The 14,676-nt window shown below is 46.7% G+C and overlaps 1 pseudogene; it reads right to left on the reverse strand.

Annotated features, from left to right (window-relative positions):
• LOC148144558 (uncharacterized) overlaps positions 1-14,676 on the reverse strand; it is a 70,673-nt pseudogene that overhangs the window by 25,997 nt on the left and 30,000 nt on the right.

The raw sequence follows: 14,676 nt of genomic DNA on the forward strand, positions 1-14,676 counted from the left end.
ATTCGATGGGCCAAATGGCATGCACCCACACTGCAGAATTTCTATTTTCAGTTTGTGTAATTATTGACATTTTAAAAATGAATTTATTTGTAGGATGGAGGCACCACTGGCTAGCCAGTACGTATTACCTGTCCCTAGTTGCCCTTGTGAAGGTGGAGTTGAGCTGACTTTTTGAACTGCTGCAATTCACCTGTTCTCGGTTGACCTATATTGCCATTAGGGAGGGAATTATCGGAGTTTGACCAAGTGACAGTGAAGGAACGTCAGTATATTTCCAAATCAGGGTGGTGACTGGCTTGAAAGGGAATTTGAAGGTGGTGGCATTCCCAAATATCTCCCGGCTATTGTCCTTCGAGATGGAAGTGGTCGTGGGATTGGAAGGTTGTGTATGATTATCTTTGGTATACTTCTGCATTGCATCTTGTAGGTAGTACAGACTGAGCCGTGCTGGTAGAGGGAGTGGATGTTAATGGATGTAGTGCCAATCAAACGGGCTGCTTTGTCCTGGATGATGTCAGTCTCCTTGGGTGTTGTTCAGACTGCTCTCATCTGGGCATTACGGAGTATTCTCTCACACCCCTGACTTCTGCCATGCATATGGTGGCAGGCTTTGGGGAGTTAGGAAGTATGTTACTGGCGGCAATGTTTAAGTCTCTGACCTGCTCTTGTCGCTACTGTTTATATTTGATGGGTCCAGATGAGTATTTGGTCAGTAAAACCTCCAGGATGTTGACAGTGGTTAATTAAATGATGCTAACAACATAGGTCCTTCAAATTTGCTTCAGTTGTGCTTTACCCTGATCTTTAACCTCTGTGCATCATGCTCTTTATTTTTCACTTTCTTTCATTTCGTCATCAACAGTTACTCACCATGCTGCCCTCTGCAAATATTATTACTGTACCCATCCGCTTTCCCGTTTCACCATTAATGTTTCTGATTTCTGCATATAGCCTTTCTTCAACTCCATCCGCATATTCAATTGTCATCACGTCTGACTATCTTTACATTTTGATGTTCCATACTTTCTCGTGTAATTTGCTCTTATTTCCCTTATCTCTGATTGTGGAGAAACACTGATCCTTCAAACTCAGCATAACGCAATTCCCGAAGCTATGCAAGTTTTAGTACAGTCTCAACCACTTGTTGTGACACTGTGCCCTCTCTGCACAGAGGTAAGTGGCGGTGTCATTAAGTCTGGCGTCTTTCACAGTCAGGACACTGACTTTGTCGTCTACACTGATCGAAGCGGTGATCCTCTCGGATGGGTTAGCTTCCCTTTTCGCCATCATCAGATGCTGGGGTGGCTGATTCGGGAGCTGTCTGTACCAACGCACTGTGTTAAATGTAGTGGCAAAAGAGCAATTCATTGACACAATTCCCACTTCAGTAACAACCATCCAGGGAGGAAGTTGCTTCAATTCGCCTTCTCCAGTCACCTCCTCGGAGATCAGAGTGGAAATCAGCAGGAGGACACTGCAAATTCGGAACATCATCTGATTGCTAGAACATTGGTGAAAGCAATTGTCCATGTAGTTTTGTTGATGAACTGCAATTAATTATTATACTTATACAAGTAAATAACTAGAAAAGTGCACGGTTGACGACGAACTCACGTTTAACCTGGTAGAGTTGCTGAAGAATCTGAATTTTGGTGTGTGCTTCTGTATCAAGCCTCTCACACTGACAGTGGTTCACATTGTCTGGAAGTTCACCCCTGCTCCAGCCCTCATCTTCGATATTTATCATGGATTCGCACTGACATCTAGTGGTGTTGATAAGTAATTGCAATCTTCAAACTCTCACACCAGTTGCAGTTCACTGGATACCGCTCAAAACAACAGACGTGGCCTCCTTCTCCGTATAATACTGTGAACAGGCGAGACCCTGCATTTCAAATTCATGAGCAACGTCCACCGATTTCAGACTGCTTCGTAACCAAGTCTTTATTCCGCAACGAAATTTCCAATGAGTGAAACAGTGAAATCAAATGTTTTTGCTCCTGCACTGACTGAAACGATCCATTGTGACCGGAATTAGTTAACTTTACCGTGTCTCATTGTACACGTAACTGCTGTGTTTATATCAGATGCCCTGCAGTGTGTCAGATGTCGAGCATTGCCAGCAGCGCCCATACAAGGCAACTAAATATTCTAAAGAAAAAGGAAACGTTTTGTTGTAAAGCCTCCTTCATTTTACTGGGAATGGTGGAAGAGCAGAGATACATGTCAGCAGACCAACCAAATCCTGATTGAAGTGAATGTACCATAGATGACACAAAAGTAAACGAGAAGGCAAGTGGCCTTGATGATTCAAACAGCTCACAAGAAGACCACGTTAGAGACGGTCCCAGTGAGTGTGACTATATCGTACTCTGGCGAGATCTCAAGGAAATTTACAGCGCCAAGAAATGAACACTTTCTGAGTGCGGCAATACCAAATCATGAATTAAAGGAAGCATTCGCGTGCTGTCGCTGTGCTGGCTCAGTGGTTAGCACTCCTGTCTCCAAACACCAAAGAGCCAGGTTCGATTTCAGCCTCAGGTGACAGTCTGCGTGAAATTTACAAGTTTTCCCTCTGTCTGCATGAGTTTCCTATATTTGCTCCGGAATTCTCCCACAGTCCAATCATGGATCAGACAGGAATATTAGCAACACGAGATGTTGGGTGAGGGTCGATCTGGTGTGATGACCAACTGAGATTGGGTGGGCCAAATGCCCCGCTGCCATACTGTGTGGACTATGCTTAGATTGTATAACTAATGATATTTTTACTTATTTATCCATTTGTGAGACGTGGCCATCCCTGGCTAGCCAGCATTTATTGCCCATTCCTAGTTGCCCTTGAGAAAGTGGTGCCTACTTGAACCACTGCAGTCAACCTGCCGTGGGTTGACCCACAATGCCACAGATGGAAATCCAAGATTTTTACACAGACCCATTGAAGGAATGGCCATATATTTTCAAGTCAGGATGGTGTCACGAAGGTGGTCATTTTTCTACAAGCTGTTCCTGTTCTCAACCTGTGTCCTTGGCTTTTGTTTTTCCAGAGTTTCTGTAAAACAGTCTGGGCTCCGAATCGACTTAATTGGTACAGAGATGAAAAGGATTTTGTGGTGTGGAGGGCGGGAGGTGGCCTTTTTGTTTATACGTAAACAAATAAGACTTTAGGCCAAAGCTTTATTGTTTTAGAAGTGGCCTGTATTATGAAAGGGTAATGGTCAGTCCAGGAAGCTGAATTCTTGGTGTTAGTCAGGTTAGCAGTAGTGGACTGTTTGGAAACAGGCTGCTAATCTCTCTTTCCTTCGCCCTTTTAACTTCGATCTGAAAACCTCTGTTTCATTTTACTCTCTGTTGAAGGGGGTTGTCTGTTGGGACTGTTGTGTATATTCGGAAAAGCATAATTAATTTAGTTTGGATAGACCGACTACGGTGGGTCATCCATATTCTCTTCTTTGTGATTCATTCCGTAATTTTGTGAAGACAGTTTTGCCTGTTTTAAAACCTGGTAGTCAACCTCGCTAACTTACTGCGTGTAAATTTCACTGATCGCTTATCGAAGCACATTATAAAGTTTTGGGTCTGGGCTGCCTGCTTAAGAATGTTTTGAGCGGACTGGCCTAGTCCAGAACAATGGTGAGTGGCTGAGACGGAATCTTGAAGGTGGCGGTGTTCCCATATGTCTGCTGATCCTTGTCCTTGCAGGTGGAAGTGGTTGCAGGTTTGGAAGGTGCTATCTGAGGATCTTAGCTAAATGGTGGTGGAGGCGGTAGATGCTTGTGAATGTTGTGCCAATCAAACGGGCTGCTTTGTCCTGGATGGTGTCAAGAATCTCCAGATTATTTGCAGCTGCACTCATCCAGGCAAGTGGGGAGTATTCCATCACACTACTGACTTGTGCCTTGTCGACGGTGGACAGGCTTTCAGGAGGCAGGAAGTATATGTTACTCGCTGCACTCATCCTAGTTTCTGCGTTGTGTCCAGTTGAGTTCTTATTCTTTGAAACCCGCACGAGGTAGACAGTGGGAGATTCGGTGAAGTTACATTGCATTAAAGGAAATTCCACTATTTTTCCTTCATGTCTCCTTCTACTGTGATTTGACCTGATCTTTCACATCATCCTTGTTATTTTTCTCTTTCTTCCATTTCTTCTTCAATCGTTTCTCATCGTTCTGCCCTCTGCAAGTATTATTAAAGTATCTCTCCACTTTTCCATTTCTCCATCACTCTTTCATGTTTGCCAACATATACTTCCTTCACCCCCATCCGCATCTCCAATTGCCTTCACTTCTGACCATCTTTAAATTAACCTGTTCCATACTTTCTGGTGTATTTTGCTGTTATTTCCATTGTCTCAGATTTTGGCGCCCAGAATTAGTAACACTGATACTTCAAACTCACCATACCGGAATTCCACTCTGTGCTGGTTTTAGTACACGCTCTCCATCAGTGTGTCACACTGTGTCTTCATTGCACAGAGATAGATTGCTGTGTCATTAAGTCTGGCGTCTTTCACAGTCAGTGTACTGAGTTTGTAGTCTCCACTGATTGAAGCAGTGATCCTCTCGGGCTGATCATTTTCCCTTTTGGCCATCACCAGATGCTGGGGTGGCTGATTCGGGACCTGTCTGTACCAGTGTATTGCGTCCGACATAGTGATAATGGAGCAATTCATGGACACAATTCCCACTTCACTAACAACCATCCACGGAGGAAGTTGCGTGACATCGCCTGCTCCAGTCACATCCGTGGAAGTCAGAGTGGAAAACATCAGAAGGACTCTGCAAATTCGGAACATTATCAGATTGCAAGAGCAGTGGCAGACACAATTGTCCGCAAGGCTCTGTTGAGGAACTGGACGCAATTGTTACATTTGCACAAGTAAATTTTGACGTCTATCGCAGACAAGCCTTCCTATTGGAGTTGCAGAAGACGCTTAGTCTTGGTGTTTGTTTCTGTAACAAGCCTCTCACATTGAAAGTTGCTCAATGTCTGGAAGGTCACTCCTCCTTCAGCCGACGTCGTCAATATTTATCCCAGATTCACACTGCCATCTAGTTGTAAGTACAAATAATTGCGACATCCAATTACACTTCACGCGATACTGCTCAATGAAAGCAGATATGTCCTCCTTCCCAGGAGAACACTGTGAGCAGCTGAGAATCTGCATTTCAATTTCATTTGCAGCATCCAACGATTTCAGACGGTGTTTCTCCTGCATTGTAATCAAAGCTTTATTGCTCAAGGCAATTTTTGATGAATGAAGCAGTAGAATCGAATGCTGCTTTTGCTGCATTTACTAAGCAGATACATTGCAATCGCATTTATTTAACTTCACTTTAACTTATTGTAAATGTAACTCCTATATCTATATCAGATGCACTGCAGTTTGTCAAGTAAATGGCTCATGGCCACATTGTTCTGGACAATTAGAGGTAGATTTTGGATTAGTGGTGCAGGAAGAGCACAGCAGTTCAGGCAGCATCCGAGGAGCAGCAAAATCGACGTTTCGGGCAAAAGCCCTTCATCAGGAATAAAGGCAGAGAGCCTGAAGCGTGGAGAGATAAGCTAGAGGAGGGTGGGAGTGGGGAGAGAGTAGCATGGAGTACAATAGGTCAGTGGGGGAGGGGATGAAGGTGATAGGTCAGGGAGGAGGGTGGAGTGGATAGGTGGAAAAGAAGATAGGTAGGTAGGACAAGTCATGGGGACAGTGCTCAGCTGGAAGTTTGGAACTAGGGTGAGGTGGGAGAAGGGGAAATGAGGAAACTGTTGAAGTCCACATTGATGCCCTGGGGTTGAAGTGTTCCGAGGCGGAAGATGACGCATTCTTCCTCCAGGCGTCTGGTGGTGAGGGAGCGGCGGTGAAGGAGGCCCAGGACCTCCATGTCCTTGGCAGAGTGGGAGGGGGAGTTGAAATGTTGGGCCACAGGGCGGTGTGGTTGATTGATTCGGGTGTCCCGGAGATGTTCCCTAAAGTGCTCTGCTATGAGGCGTCCAGTCTCCCCAATGTAGAGGAGACCACATCGTGAGCAACGAATGCAATAAATGATATTAGTGGATGTGCAGGTAAAACTTTATGAATGTGGAAGGCTCCTTTAGGGCCTTGGATGGAGGTGAGGGAGGAGGTGTGGGCGCAGGTTTTGCAGTTCCTGCGGTGGCAGAGGAAGGTGCCAGGATGGGAGGGTGGGTTGCGGGGGGTGTGGACTTGACCAGGTAGTCATGAAGGGAACAGTCTTTGTGGAAGGCAGAAAGGGGTGGGGAGGGAAATATATCCCGGGTGGTGGGGAGTTTTTGGAGGTAATGGAAATGTCGTCTGATGATTTGGTTTATGCGAAGGTTGGTAGATGGGAGGTGCGGGAGGTGCGGGATGTGGACGAGATGCGTTGGAGGACATCTTTAATCACGTGGGAAGGGAAATTGCGGTCTCTAAAGAAGGAGGCCATCTGGTGTGTTCTGTGGTGGAACTGGTCCTCCTGGGAGCAGATACGGCGGAGGCGGAGGAATTGGGAATACGGAATGGCATTTTTGCAAGAGGTAAGGTGGGAAGAGGTGTAATCCAGGTAGCTGTGGGAGTCGGTGGGTTTGTAAAAAATGTCAGTGTCAAGTCGGTCGTCATTAATGGAGATTGGGAGGTCCAGGAAGGGGAGGGAGGTGTCAGAGATGGTCCAGGTAAATTTAAGGTGAGGGTGGAATGTGTTGGTGAAGTTGATGAATTTCTCAACATCCTCGTGGGAGCATGAGGTGGTGCCAATGCAGTCATCAATGTAGCGGAGGGAAAGGTGGGGAGTGGTGCCGGTGTAATTACGGAAGATGGACTGTTCTATGTAGCCAACAAAGAGACAGGCATAGCTGGGGCCCATACGTGTGCCCATGGCTACCCCTTTGGTCTGGAGGAAGTGGGAGGATTCGAAGGAGAAATTGTTAAGGGTGACGACCAGTTCGGCCAAACAAATGAGAGTGTCGGTGGAAGGGTACTGTTGGGGACGTCGGGAGAGGAAAAAAACGGAAGGCTTGGAGGCTCTGGTTATGGCGGATGGAGGTGTAGAGGGATTGGATATCCATGGTGAAGATGAGGCATTGGGGCTGGGGAAACGGAAGTCTTGGAGGAGGTGGAGGGTGTGGGTGGTGTCTCGAATGTATGTGGGGTGTTCCTATTCTAGGGGGGATAGGACAGTGTTGAGGTAGGTAGAGATGACTTCAATGGGGCAGGAGCATGCTGAGACAATGGGTCAGCCAGGGTTGTCAGGCTTGTGGATCTTGGGAAGGAGGTAGAACCGGGCAGTGCAGGGTTCCTGGGCTATGAGGTTGGAAGCTGTAGGTGGGAGATCTCCTGAGGTGATGAGGTTCTGTTTGGTCTGGGAGATGATGGTGTGGTGATGGGGGTGGGGTCATGGTCAAGGGGGCGGTAGGAAGAGGTGTCCTCGAGTTGGCGTTTGGCTTCAGTGGTGTAGAGGTCAGTGCGCCAGACTACCACTGCGCCCCGTTTATCCGCTGGCTTGATGGTGAGGTTGGGATTGGAGCAGAGGGATTGGAGGGCTGCGTGTTGTGAGGGTGAGAGGTTGGAGTGGGGGAGTGGGGTAGACAGATTGAGGCTGTTAATGTCCCGGCGGCAGTTGGAAATGAAGAGGTCGAGGGCGGGTAATAGGCCAGCGTGGGGTGTCCAGGTGGATGCAGTGAGTTGGAGGTAGGCGGGAGTCCTGATTGTGAAAGTAACCTCGGAGGTGGGGGCAGCAGAAGAAGTTTTTACCTAATTAGAGGTAGATGGCAGCGTTACTAGCCACTCACATACAGGATTGCCAAATGTTTTAAAAGGAAAAAAGCAAATTGGTAAAGTCTCCATCATCTGAATGGGAATGGTGTAAGAGCAGAGATATACGCCAACGTGAGATGCAAATCCTGCTACGTTTACAGATGACACAAACATAAATGGGAAGGTAAGTGCTGATGATGATTCAAAGAGTCCACAAGAAGACCAGGTTATCACCTGCTCCAGTCAGTGTGACTAATGCATACTCTGATGAGATCTCTTGTAATTTTGCAACACCAGGAAATGAGCAATTTGTGAGTTGGCGCAATACCAAGTCCTGAATCTCCAGGAAGAATCCCACAGATTTTGTCATTGTGTCTCAGTTGTTCGGACTGCTGCCAAACGGCACCAAAGACCCAGGTTCGAGTTCAGCGTCAGGTGACACTCTGCACATTTTCCCTCTGTCTATGTCAGTTTCCTGCGGGTGTTCTGGAATCCTCCGACAGTCCAAACGTGTAGCTGAATTAGCCAGAGGCGATGCAGGGATAGTTTGGGTGTGTTTTTCTTCAGAGACTCGACGGTTCCAATAATCTGCTGCCATACTGTAGGCATTCTATGATTAGAGTGCTAAAACATTTTTTTTTATTCGTGAGATGAGGTTGTCGCTGGCTTGCCAGTATTTATTGCCCATTCCTTGTCCGTGTTGAGGATTTTGTAGCGAGCTGCCTTCTTGAACCGCTGCAGTCCATGTGCTGTGTGTGGACACATAATGCCATTTGGGAGGGATTTCCAGGATTTTCACCAAACGACAGTGAAGGAACGCTGATATATTTCCAAGTTAAATGGTGAGTGGCTTCGACGGGACTTTGAATGTGGTGGTGTTCCTACATATCTCCTGGCCCTCTACGTGTTCGTGGGTTTGGAAGGTACTGTCTAATGATCGTTGGTAAACCTCTGCACTGACACTTACAGGTAGTGCACACTCAGAGTCGGGAGTGGAAGGGGTGGATGCCTATGGATGCTGTGATAATCTAACAGGCTGCTTTGTCTTGGATAGTGTCAAGATTCTTGAGTATTGTTGGGGGTGCACTCATTCAGGCAGTTAGAGAGAATTCCATCACACTCCTAACTTGCGCCTTGTAAATGGTGGGCATTCTTTAGGGAATCAGGAAGTACGTTACTCTCCACAGTAATCCGAACCTCTGACCTGCTCTTGTACCCATTGTGTTTATGTGGTGAGTCCTGTTAAGTTATTTGTCATTAAATTCCCCCAGGACGTTGACAGTGGAGCAGTCAGTGATGGTAACATTATTTTCAAAGAAAATCTATCATATTTTCTTCATGTTTCCTTTTATTGTGTATAAGCTGACCTTTAAACTCTGCACATCATGCTTGTTATTTTTCGCTTACTTCCAGTTCTTCTTCAACAGGTTCCCAACATACTGCCCACTGCAAGCATTGTTGAACTATCTCTATACTTTCCTTTTTTCTCTATCATTTTTTTGATGTGCAAGTATACACTTCCTTCATCACCATCTGCATGTGTAATTGTCTTCACCGCTGACCATCTTTAACTTAAGCTGTTCCATGCTTTCTGGTGAATTTTGTTCTCATTTCTCATATCTCAGCTTTTGGGGCACAGAATTAGTAACACAGATACTGCAAAATCAACGTATTGGAACTCCCACTCCATGCAGGTTTTCGTACACGCCGTCCACCTGTTTGCGACACTGTGCCTTCATTGCACAGAGGTAGGTGGCGGTGTCATTAAGTCTGGTGTCTTTGACAGTCAGGGTACTGATTTTGTAATCTCCACTGATTGAAGCGGCGATCCTCTTAGGGCTGATCATCGTCTCTTTTAGCCATCACCACAAGCTGGGGTGGCTGATTCGGGAGCTGTCTATACCAACGCACGTTGGTTGCTGTACTGGCGAAAGAGCAATTCATGGACACAATTCCCATTTCTCTAACAACTATCCAACGGGGAGAGTTACTTCACTTCGCCTTTTCCAGTCACCTCCGTGGCCATCAGAGTGGAAAACATCAGGAGGATTTTGCAAATTTAGAACATTATCAAATTGCAAGGACAGTGGTGAACGCAATTTTCCACAGAGCTCTGGTGAGGAATCAGATACAAATGTTATTTTTATAAGCGTACACAACTGGAATAATGCATGCTTTATGTCTAACTCTGAACTGCCTTCCTGTTAAAGTTGCAGAAGAAGCTGAGCCTTGGTTTATGTTTCTGTCATAAGCCTCTCACATTGCCCGTTGCTCACAATGTCTGGAAGATCACTCCTCCTCCAGCCCTCATTTTTAATATTGATCACAGATTCGCACTGCCCTCTAGTGGCCTGTACATGTAATTGCGACGTTCACTCATTACGCTTCACAGGATTGTGCTCAATGAGAACAGGTCTGTCGTCCCTCCCGGGAAAACACTGTGAACAGGTGAGACTGTGCATTTCTCATTTATTCGCACCGTCCAACGATGTCAGAATGCCTTCCTCCTGCATTGCAACCAATGCTTTCTTCCACACAGCGATTACTCTCAGTGCAATGACAGAAATGCATTGAAATTGTCGATGTGTACTTTGAAACCGTGTGGTTGTTCAAACTGATCCGATGTGAGACGCCTTCTCGTCGTTGGATTGTCAGCAGAACCAGTAAGATGGAGCTAATCATTATATTTTTTTATTTCAAAAATATACTTTATTCATAAAATAATTTTGGTGGTCTGTACAGTTGGTCATGCCATAGATACGTAAACAGTTATATGAGGAGATCAGAATTTATCATTTGTATATACAGGTCTGTACGTGTATCAAGCATATGTCCATATATTTAGCTGAGGCATCAGCAGAGCCCAAATGACTGCGTGGGCCGAACCTCGACAAACACTACTGCATTCCCCTCCAGAATTCCTCTGCATAGGCACATTCCAGAAGGAGGTGTGTGACAGTCTCGTCCCGCCCCCCCACCCCTGCAGCCGCTTCGAGGGCAGCGTGCGGTGCTGCTGAGAGTCCGGGCGTGCATAAAGGATCTCACCGGCAGAGCCCTTCTCACCACCAGCCAAGCCATGGCTTGGTGCTCGTTGGAAAGTCCTGGCGATGAGGCATTAATTGAGGGTTCTTTCTGCTGCCTTCTGAATCAAACCAAACCACAGATATGACCTCTGCTCAGGGGTCCACAGTTCAGTCAGTGTGACTGCGAAGAGGGTGGAGGATGGATCGCTGATTACACGGAGTCTTCTTCATGAAGAGAGTCCTCCTGCATTGCTGTGGCTTCCAAACAACAGGTATGTTCTGTCTGCAGAACTCCCCCAGTGGTGGCTGCATCAACATGACCTTCAGGAGCGTGAAGCAATGTGGAGAACTCCTGATGTTATTCTGGGGTCAAAGATAGGTGAGGCTCCACTCTGCTTCCTGTCCGCAGCATTATTATTCACTCTCCTTGCACAGAAGGGCCAGAATGTGACAATCCATTTGCACAAGCCCTCACGTCCCAGAAGCAGATGGCCTGATCTTCCTGGGAAACGCACCTGCAGCTTCAAGGTGGCAGCACCGACGGAATGGACCCCATAGGAATTTGGACCCAGCCATCTGCAGGTAAAAGTGACCCTCAACGTGGACGCCAGTGGGTATATATTCCGCCCACACACAGGCTTTGTGTTCGAAGGGAAACAAGGCTACCTGACAGACGCAGTACAACCGAGCTTGGCCAGGACATGCTGGCGGTCCGTGCCATTTTGTTTCTGGTAGCTACCATGTGCAAATCCATGATGAAAGGCAGAATCACATTGATCTGCCAGAGGAGGGGGAGCGGGAGCGCATTAGAAATTGGTATCTGTTGATTCTGTTGACGTCATCGCCAATTGGGTCAACGTGATCCACCCCGACCAACCCTGTGCTGTACCGAGCATGACAACTTAGAAGTCTCTCATGCTCCTCAGGGATGCAATCGCTTAAATGCAAGATATCGGGGTGGATATCTGCCTCATCAGCCCGGACCAGGAGAAGGCCTATGATGGGATGGATATCACACACCTACGTTCGAGATATGCTCTCCAAAAACAGTTTTGAGGAGGGAACCTGCAATTCGATCTGACTGCTCTACGCCAACATCATTAGCACAGTCTCAATCAATGGGTGCGAATTAGAAAGTTTCCGGATCAAGTCGGGTGTCAGGCAGGGCTATCCCCACTCTCCTGACTTGTTTGTGTATAGTGTAGAGTCTTTGCTGTGTCCGTCAGGAAGAGTGTTAGCATGAGAGGGGTGACTATTCCATGCAGCGGAGTCCAGCAAAGTCAAAGCCTCCCTTGGATGACGTTTTGCTTCAATTCTCCTCGGGAGCCAAGGGAAATCAAGGCAAGAGTGGAGGCCGTGTTCTTTGGGAACTGGGCCGACTGATCATTCATCCCCTTCACCGTCAGGACAGATAACCAGAAGGTGCACGGGATATTGTTCAGAGCATGCGCAAAATGTTGAGAGGAGCGCATCACCAAAAGGAAGCAGAAATGGAGCTTTTGGCAGCACCGCTCCCTCTCCGTTGTGGGTAAAAACCTGGTCATCAGGGGTGAGGCATTCTCTCTGTTGTTGGACATGGTGCAGGTCTGGCCCATTCCCCGAACCTGTGCTGTTTCAGTCACCAGAGCTATTTTCCACTTCATCTGGAAGCCTAAAGCAGTCCGGGTCTGGTGGGATCACATGTACAAAACGCTGGATAAGGAAGGGATATAACTTAGCCAGCGTTGCCCTCACCCTGAGAGCCACCTTTGTGTGTGGCTGCATCAAGCTGTGCGTGAATGCTCGCTACATAAACACCAATTGTCACTGTGCACCGAGGTTTTACCTGCCAACAGTGTTGTGATCGATGGGCCTGCCCTCGCTTCTGTAGAATTCTCCAAGTCGTCGGAGCATCCCATGTTGTCACCTACCCTGCATCAATAAACTTGCAAATCGAAACACCTTTGACCACCAGTCTATCAGGAAGTGGTCAGCACATAGCATCCTCGAGACACTGACAGAAAGGTGGATCCTGTCGGGTGGCTGCCTGAGCAGACTTTCAAGTAATTTGACAAAATGCCTCATCACCAGAACTTTCTAACAATCACCAAAACATCACAAGTCGTCTGGTGGTGAGAAGGACACTAACTGTCAGATCCACATTGCACACTCGGTCAGTCTGCACCACCGCACGCTGCCTTTGTGGAGGGTATTTACTGTTATACATCTCCTTTTGGAATGTGCCTTTGCAAAGCAAGTCTGGAGGAAGTTGCAATGGTTTGTGCCAAGATTCGCCCCGAGCTGCTCCATGACACAGGGACACACACGGAGGACCATCAGGTCTGTGAACAACGCTCTTTGTTCTGCCTGGAAACTTGTTGTTCTTCCAGAACAAGGAATTGCCCCCGACTGAGTATTGCAGACTGACACATCCTTAACATGGTAAGGGATGCACTGAAGCTTGAGGCAGCTGCCGCCGAGGTGCACTGGAGAAAGACCACTGTCTGAGCTCTTTCTGCTGAAGGTAAATGGGGGTCTGTTCTGTTATTGGAGACTACTCATGACCTAAGAATGAGTAAACGTTAGTATTGTACGAGTAAGACAAGTGTTTTATTGATAGATTCAAAGATTTTTTTTCATGTTTGTTACTTGATGTGCAACTGTATAGAACTGAATTGTTTTTGTGATAATGCATACAGACAGAGATTTTGAATGAATGAAGAATATTTTGAAATATAAAAAATGTTTATTTCTTTCTGTTATGAACAACTGGAAGAGCGACATTGACAGCTCGTTACAGTGAATCACTCTGTTAGGATCTGTCAGAAATCACTCCACTCTGCCTCTCACATACACACACACACACACACACACACACACACACACACACTCACACACACTCACACACACACACACAAACACACTCACACACACACACACACTCACACACACACACACACTCACACACACTCACACACACACTCACACACACACACAATCACACACACACACACTCACACACACACACAATCACACACACACACACACACTCACACACACACACAATCACACACACACACACACTCACACACACACACACACACACACACACTCACACACACACACAATCACACACACACACACACACACAATCACACACACACACACTCACACACAATCACACACACACACACACTCACTCACACACACACACACACACTCACACACACACACACACACTCACACACACACACACACACACAGTTCATTCATCTCCTTCTGCTAAAGAATGTAATGGATTCTTTATACTGGTGTCTGTAAGGACGTGGAATCTGAAGTTTGGAGCAGAAATGGAGTCATGGCTAGTGTGGAAACTGGAAGGGTGTAGGATATGAGGAACAGAATCAGGCCATTTGGCCCATCATCGAATCTGTCCTGCCATTTGATCACGTTACGCAAACCCATTATTCTGCCTTCTCACTGTAACCCTCGATTCCCTTATTAACCAAGAAGCTATCTATTTCTGTCTAAAATACACTCGATGAGTTGGTCTCCACTACTTCTGCAGCGATGAGTTCCACAGATTCTCCACCCTCTGGCTGAAGAAATTCCTCCTCATTTCAGTTCTAAAAGGGTCACGCTATTCAGTCTTGTCGGTATTCTGGAAGTTTCAATCAGATTCCCCATCCTTCTAAACTCTATCGAGTACAATCCAGAGACTTCAACCACCTCTCATATGACATGCTACTTGGAAACTTCCTCTGAACCCCGTCCAGGGCCAGCACACCCTTCCTTAGAGATCGGGCTAAAAGATGCTCACAACATTCCAAATGCTGTCCGACTAGAGCCTTATACAGCCTCAATCATGCATCCCCTTGCTCTTGCATTCTGGTGATCTCAAAATGAATGCCAATATTTAATTTGCCT

Source organism: Chiloscyllium plagiosum, unplaced genomic scaffold (genome assembly GCF_037043375.1).
Source record: "Chiloscyllium plagiosum isolate Xiang-an unplaced genomic scaffold, Cpla_swu_hap1 HiC_scaffold_27, whole genome shotgun sequence".
Lineage (NCBI taxonomy): Eukaryota > Metazoa > Chordata > Chondrichthyes > Orectolobiformes > Hemiscylliidae > Chiloscyllium > Chiloscyllium plagiosum.